The 8,236-nt window shown below is 34.8% G+C and overlaps 1 pseudogene; it reads left to right on the top strand.

Moving 5' to 3' along the window:
• The window catches only part of LOC101586264, a 36,286-nt pseudogene that overhangs the window by 8,851 nt on the left and 19,199 nt on the right, over window positions 1-8,236 (top strand).

The following is an 8,236-nucleotide window of genomic DNA, read 5'->3' as shown; positions in this document are numbered from 1 at the left end:
AGTTGAATTATATTCTATGAATATGTTACAATTTTTATATTTCTCTGTTATTAATCATTTAGGTATTTGAAGTTTATCAACTCTTCTATTATGTCTCTTTGGTCATAGTGTCCTTTATTTTGAGAAAATAGCTTTAGGTGTAATTGCTGCATAACATAGTAGCTGTACGGTAAAAAATAAAACAGACCAACTATTTCTTTATGTGACAGTTTTCTTTTTCTGGTGTGTGTACCTTCTGGTTTAATGAGAGAGGGTAGAAATATGCAGTTTAGGCTGCCCTGAAACTCACAGCATAGACAAAGTTTTCATTGAAGTTGGAGTAAACCTCCTTCCTCAGTCTACCAACTGCTTGGATTATACACACACAGTGCCACGAAGATTAACATGATAAATTCTAAATTTTCATCAGTTATGTTTGAGGGTTACAACTTGCTTATAGTGTAGCCAATACTTGATTTCTTTGTTTTAATTTTTTTATTTTGAAGAGAGAAAACATGATAGGTAAAAAATGATAAAGAATTTCAAAACAGAATGATGGGACATTAACAATGGTTATTATGTTGCTTATTGTTGTCTTCAAAGTAGTTGCTCAAGTAATAAGATATAAACATGCAAAATGGATCAAACAATATAAGTACTATTTCTTTCCATGAACTAATAAAACTTAATAGGATAATTATATTTAAATTTATTTTCCCTTCCTTCTTCTTTTCCTTTTCTTTATCCCAATTGTTCTTTCCTTTTGAACAGTTTCTTTCTCTTTTACTATACCTATTTTACCTTTTAGACCTTATAGTCACTAAGGTGACTTCAGTTTGTTATGCTAGAGAGACAATATGATATTGACACCTGCAAGTCTGGTTCATTTCATTTATTAATATGTTCTCTAGTTACAATCATTTACAGATTAAAAACCTCTATCTTTCTTTAGAGTTGAGGTAGTACTACATTGTAGAAAAATGCAACATCTTTGCTATCCTTTCCTCAGTTGATGGCTATTTGGGTTACTTACAAGATTGAACTCTGACTAATTGTGCAGCAATAAACATGGGTGCACATATATCACTGTAGGATGATATTTTCAATTCTTCTGGAAAAATATCCAGAAAGGGAACACTTGGGTTGAATGAAACCACTAATCTTGATTTTTTGAGGAGTTTCTACACTGATTTCCACAATGTTTATGTTACACTCCCACTAACAGTATTGTTCCTTTTTCCCTATAGCCCCATATAATGTTATTTTTATTGATACTAACCTAGTGAGATATATATATATATTCACATGTTTATTATTCACTTATTTATCTTCTTTTGAATTGTCTGATTAAATTATTTTACACTTTTTTTATTGCTTGAATTCTTATATTGAATTGTACATATTTATCCTACATGCAGTCCCTTTCTAGGTGCAAAACCTCTATCAGATATGTGTTCTACAGATATTTTATTACAATTTATGACTTGTTTAGCATATTCTCAATAGCATCTTTTAATGAATGCATGTATTTAATTTTCAGGTCAATTCATCATTTTAAATTATGCATGTGTTCTTCTGGAAAATTATTTACATACTTCAAAGTTGACAAACCATAATTATGCATCTTCTGCTAAAACTCTCCACAATTCTAGGTTAAATTGTTAGGCATATGATTTATTTTTAGTACACTATGGTGCTAGCTTTGTTTATTTTTAAGCATCCTCAGGTGGCTATTTTCTGTGTTGCTCAGATACATGCTTATAATTACTGAAAAAAAATGAAGTATAAAGAGCTTTTGTTGTAACAAGAGAGCAAGCCTATTTAATACTAAGCTTTACACAAAAAATAATCTATGTAAAATAACTAAAGATGAAGTGCAAAGTTGTAGGAAGGATGAGAAAGATTATATATTAAAACATTGCATATCTTCTCAGATTAAAAAAACTGATAGCACTGCAGGAAGAGACAGGAAGTATAATTGAATATAATGGCCCAAACAAAAACTAACAGTATCATAAGCTAATTATATAATATAAATAGCATCTAAAGTATCTTAGAAAATATGGAAATTTTTTATTTTTAAAATTTTTTTAAAGAGAGTAAAAATTAGAATTTAAACAAAAAAATTACAAGTGATGCAGTATTTAATTTAACAAAGTAACATGAATTTCACAGTACTTGTAGTAGTATATACTATTGCCTTTCAGCCAGTTATTCATATTACCAGATATATACAATGAAAACAGATGATGAAATAAATTAAAGCATCACTGCTTCTTCCCATAGACTAGTAGAAATGCACAGTACAGTTGTCCAAACCATCCTTCTTACATACATAGATAAAGCTTTTTCCCCCCACTCCCTCTCCTGTCCTTCTCCTCAACTCAGCAACTCTTTCTTCTTGAATAAGTTCATTCCCTTTTCCCCAAATCTATTGTACCATTAGATTCCATTTTTGTCTTTCAGGTTCTCACACTAAGGAGCCTATGATGTTTGTACATGTGGGTTTGACTTATTTCACTTGAGTATGTTCTCTATCTGCATCTGTTTACCCACAAAAGACTCAAATTTATGCTGCTTTATAGCTCAATAATACTACATTGTGTAAAAATACCACATCTTACTTATCCGTTGTTCAGTTGATGGGCCTGTAGGTTGTTTCCCTGATTTTTCTGTGGCAAATTGTGCTAGTATAATCATGGGCACATATATATCACTGTGGATGAGGTTGTTGGTTCTTTTGGAAAAATACTCAGGAGCAGAATAGTTGACTTGAATGGGATCTCCACTCCTAGGCTTTGAAAGACTCTCCACACTGATTTCAGTAGTACTGGTACTAGCCTGCACTCCCACAAACAGTGCAGAAATGTTCCTATTACCCCACAACCTCTCCAGCTGATTACTTGATGGTAGCCATTCTTTCTGGTGTGAGATGCAACCTTAGTGTTGCTTTATTTTTATTTCTTACATGATCAATGACGTTGAACATTTTTTTTCATTTTTTTTGTTATATTTCTTCCTCTGAGAAGTGTATATTCATCTCAGATGCCCATTTTTGGATTGGGTCTTTGAGTTTGGGGGTGGGGGTTTGACTTTTTTAAAAATTCTGTATATTTTCTAGGTAGAACACCATTGTTGGATGGACAATCAGTTATAATTTTTTCCCTGTTTGTGTTTTTTCTTTTTACTGTGTTGGAGATTTGCTTTAAAGTGCAGAAACTGCAAAAAGATGAGATCCTAGCTGTTGATTCTTATTTAAAGAAAATGTGTTTAGTACAGGTTCTAAAAGGTCTCCCTGCACAGGATCATAGTGATCCTCCTGTTTTTAGCCTCCCAAGCACCAGGATTACAGGTGCACACCACCACAACCAATCTCAATCACTGAATCAGCATGCCACAGTGGTGGGGCCAGCACAGCATGCTGGGAATTTAACCTTGTTCCCTGACCCTCCTAGGCAGGCACTTCAGTTTGCTAAGCTATCTGACTGGCCCTAGTTGTTGAATCCTTGAAGGATTTTCTATGAAGTTTGATTTTTTTTCCTGAACTCTCTATCAACTCCAATGTCATTAAGATTTCTACCTATATTTTCCTAGTGTTTCTGTTTTAATATTTAAGTATTTACTCCATTTTCACTGTAGATCTGAGAAACCAACAGAAACATCATACTAAATTGTCAAAAACTGAAAGTCTTCTCTCTAAAATTGGAAATAAGACAAGGATGTTTACTGTCTCCAGGCCTATTCAATATAGTTCTGGAAACGTTAGCCAGAGAAATTAGATAAGACCAAGAAATAAAAGGAATATGATTGGAAAAGAAGAAGCAAAATTATCATTATTTGCAGATGACATGATACATTACATAGAGTATTATAAATTTAATCGGCAAATTCAGGAAGATAGCAGATTACAAAGCCAAGACCCAAAAGCCAGTAGCATTTTTATACACAAACAATGGACACATTGAGATAGAAATTAGGGAAACCATTCTTTTCACAATAGCATTCAACAAAATGAAATACTTATGAATCAATCTCACAAAGGATGGCAAAGATTTATACAGTAAAGACTACAGTACTCTGAGAAAAGAGATTAAAGAGGATTTGACAAAATAGAAAGGTATTCCATACTCCTGAATAAAAAGAACTCACATTGTGAAAATGGATACGCTTCCAAAATAGTTATACAGATTCAAAATGGATAATTTTAATAAATAATGTTAGCAAACTTACTCATTTTGACAAAGAGTAAATTACATTTATCTCCCTATACCCTTCAAGAAAAACTCTAATACAAAATCATGTCACAGTGGTGTTTCCTCCAATAATTTATTATTTTTAAAATTTCTGATAATCAATTAATACAATTATAAAATTTTTAAAGTAAAACATTGCAATATTCAAACTCAAATATTATTTCATCCAGTAACACATTTTGTGATTCATAAAATTTTCAACAAACCAACAATAACAATAGAGAAGGTCCTCAATCAGACATAGAACATTTGTGTGTGTGTGTGTGTGTGTGTGTGTGTGTGTGTGTGTGTGATTACCACAGGGTCTATGGAGGTCTCATTACATAGATCAAAGTTATAGTGATCCTCTTGTTTTCAGCATCCCAAGCACTGTTATCACAGGCACTCACCACCCAGGCCAGTCTCATTCTCTGTCTCAGAATTTCCTGCAGGTGCTGACAGCATGGCATGCTGGGGATCAAACCCCAATCCCTGTGTCTTCCTAAACAGGTGCTTTAGAGGATCACCCTGGGCCTGTTGGAACCTCATTCGACGCAGGCCCAGCATGTAAGTCAGATTGCCTGGGGCCCACTAGATCCTCCTTTTAGCCAGCACCCAATCCCAGCATATAAGTAGAACTTCCTGCATCAGACAGGCCCAGTGTGGAAGCTTGCAACAGAACTCTCTGCAGAGAGGCTAGATGCAGGACCCACCCAGCTGATCCAGGAGCGGAACATCTTGCCAGAGTAGCACAGAGAGTTCACCTCCACAGGCTGCAGCAGGAAGAAGTGGAACACAACAACCAGAGTGGAAGCAACACCCACCTCGATGAGTTTGAGCTTGGTCAATCCTGACCTGGTGCTAAAGCAACAACTCTACCAAAGCTCTACACCAAAGATCAGAAGAAAGTGCCATACAATATGACAAAGAAAAGGAGAAAAATGCAGTCTCAGGTCCTGAGCCCACACTGAACAAATGCAGGAGACAATAGCAGAGAAGAAATTGGAGGGGGACAACCCACTTGGGCCCCTTTCCTGTCCCTCTTTTGGACAGGAGCTTTTTTTTTCTGCTCATAACCTCCATTTGTTCCCAAAATTCATTCTTTAGTTTCAGAGAACATGAACTCATTCCAGGTACCTTCCAGGTTGGGAGATCATTTTTACCTTACATCATTTGGAGGTCATCCACCTGACGTCATCGTTTGCTCCCTGTGTCATTTGGAGGTTCCCACTGAGATCATTGGATGGAGATGGGAATGTCATAGTCAAAGTCTCTTTATCCTTTATAATGCATCATTACACACACACTGGAAGATGTTTCATTCATACATGCTGAAAAAGAGCTCTTTAATGTTGTTCTGCACATATGTGTGGCCTTTGTGCCCTGTAGAGCCAAAACAGTGTGAAGAGGCAGTATCAATTATGACACTATTTCTCAACTAGAACAATAATGTAAAAGCAAAATGGTCAGATTTTGTTTGCATTAAGAAAGCTATTGTTATCTAGTTTCGAAATGATGAGCTGCAGGAGAACCAGGCAGGTCAGGTGCCTGAGGCATTCACTATCTTGAGCCTAAGGTTGCTTCTCACTGACCTTCAGAGCCAAAGGACAAGATGGCCTTAACTCAACAGTGAAGCGGAAGACCCAACACTACTATGGGCTACTGGACTCTTTTAGAATATTTTGCTGAGTTAACACACCTATAATATTCAAATAGTGGAACTTCACAAAAAAAGGGGGGATACAGATGAAGGTCCATTTTGAATCTGTGTATTCAGAATGGTTAGGATAGATATATAGTTATATTCTCTTAATGAATAGAGGGATTTGTTCTAATAGTGTTTGTAAATATGATGTCATGTCCGCATCTTGTACAGCAATTAACCACTAGGAGGAATGTATACAATGTGTTTATTATTGAATCTGTCCTACTAATTTGGTTTAAAAGTGTCTCATTGCTATTTGTTTCTCAATAAAATTATGGAAAATAAAATAAATAAAAATAAATAAAATATTAAAATGCAGTGCAAATAAAAAGAACTCAAAAGAAGAAATACAAATAGAAAGGTATAATATAACTAAAAGGAAAGCAAGAACTTGAGAACTAACTAATTAAGAGAGGGAAAGAGGAAGAGCTAGGAAACATGACAGTGGCAAGCCACACAGTTATATGTAGAAGATGGGTAAAGCAATGATTCTGAGAATCTTCAGAAGATTTTTGAATCTAGCAGTTAATTGGAATGATTCTCACCCTGACTAACTATATATACTGACACCTACGAACTAAGCAACTGCATTAAATATGGCAATTTGTAATAGTAGGTTCATGCTTTCAGTGCCTGTCATTCTGGTCTTCTGAATACGGGCTGCTTGTCAAGACATGCCAATTGCTGCCATGCTGTCTCTTGGGTAGATGATTGTTCAAAAAGAAGGGGGTAGTGAATGAAGGCAGGAGACAGGAAAAGAGATGTTGCAGGACTGTCCTGCTACAAGGTTATATATGGTTAGATTTCTGGACTTATGTGTAAACATAAGAATTATATAATTCTTTATACCTATTTTTAAAATATATTTTAATTTTTCAATGCTTTTTCATCATACAGATGAATATCCATTTTGTATCTGTGTATTCAAAGTGGTTAGGATAGATATATAGTTACATTCTCTTAATGAATAGAGGGATTTGTTCTAATGGTGTTTGTAAATAGGATATCATGTCTGCATCTTGTACAGTAAATAACCATTAGGAAGAGAGTATGCAATGTGTTAATTATTGGAACTGTCTTACCAATTTAATTTGAAACTGTCTCATTCTATTTGTTTCTCAATAAAATTATGGGAAAAAAAGAATGATAAACTCAAAGTCTTTATATTTAAGTGGATGCCACTTGAAGATATAGTCATAAGAGAAATGAACCAGACCCACATGTGTAAATATTGTATAGTCTCCCTAGTGCAAGAATTCAAAAGAAGAAATAAAAATCGAAGGGTATAACACAATTAAAAGGAAAGTGAGAAGGATTAAACAATAAAAAGAGGACAAGAAGAAATGCTAGGAAACATGACAGGCCCAAAGTCATACATTTATATGCAAAAGATGGTTAAGGCAATGATCCTGAGAATCTTCAGCAGGTTTTTGAAAATAGCAGTTAATTGGTTGGATTTTCACCCTGGCTAACTATATATGCTGATATCTGTGAACTAAGCAACTGCACTGAAGATAGCAATGTGTGATAGTAGGGTCATGCTTGGAATGCCTGTCATTCGAATCTTCTAAATACATACTTGTCATGTCATCCCAGCTAGTGCCATACTGTCTCTCAAGTAAATATTTACTTTTAAAAAAGCATAATAAATGAAAACAAGAGGCAAGAAAAAAATGTCATAGGGCTGTCCTGCTACAATGCTGTATATAGTTAGATTTCTAAATCTCTGTGTAAAAATATGTAATTGTTTATTCCTACTTTTAATTTTTTTAATTTTTTTCCCTTCATATTCTGTAGGGATTTAAAGTTTAACATACCAATACTTGATGGAAAATACCTGCTCCATGTTATATCTAAGATCTTTGATATTCAGACAGATGGTGAGATTAAGTTCAACTGCCTATGATATAGGCTAATAATATCATTAACTTTCTCTTCTGGAGGGTTAACAACTTAAATTTGCAGACCAAAAATTAGAGAAAAGAAGGGCTTCAAGGACAGACAGCAATTTGACCCTAGCTTTTGAAAGATAGTGTGGACTCAGGACATAGGAGAAACTTCACTGCAGCATCCTGTAACTCAGTTTTGTTCCAAATTTTCTGATCAAGAAAGTTATAGAGACACAGAAGAAAACTGATCAGTGATGTAGAGTGTGCCTAAGGAGAGTCACATAGAGAGAAAATATTCTCTCAGACTTTTACAGAGAACAAATTGGTCAGGCAATGGCCATGACTCATCCACATGGCTGGCACTGACAAAGGATCTACAAACTGTGGTACAGGGTTTCAGGGTAAATCCTGAGGGGATTAGACTGACCTTG

Source organism: Octodon degus, unplaced genomic scaffold (genome assembly GCF_000260255.1).
Source record: "Octodon degus isolate 3935 unplaced genomic scaffold, OctDeg1.0 scaffold00080, whole genome shotgun sequence".
Lineage (NCBI taxonomy): Eukaryota > Metazoa > Chordata > Mammalia > Rodentia > Octodontidae > Octodon > Octodon degus.
This window is presented reverse-complemented; position numbering and strand designations above follow the sequence as displayed.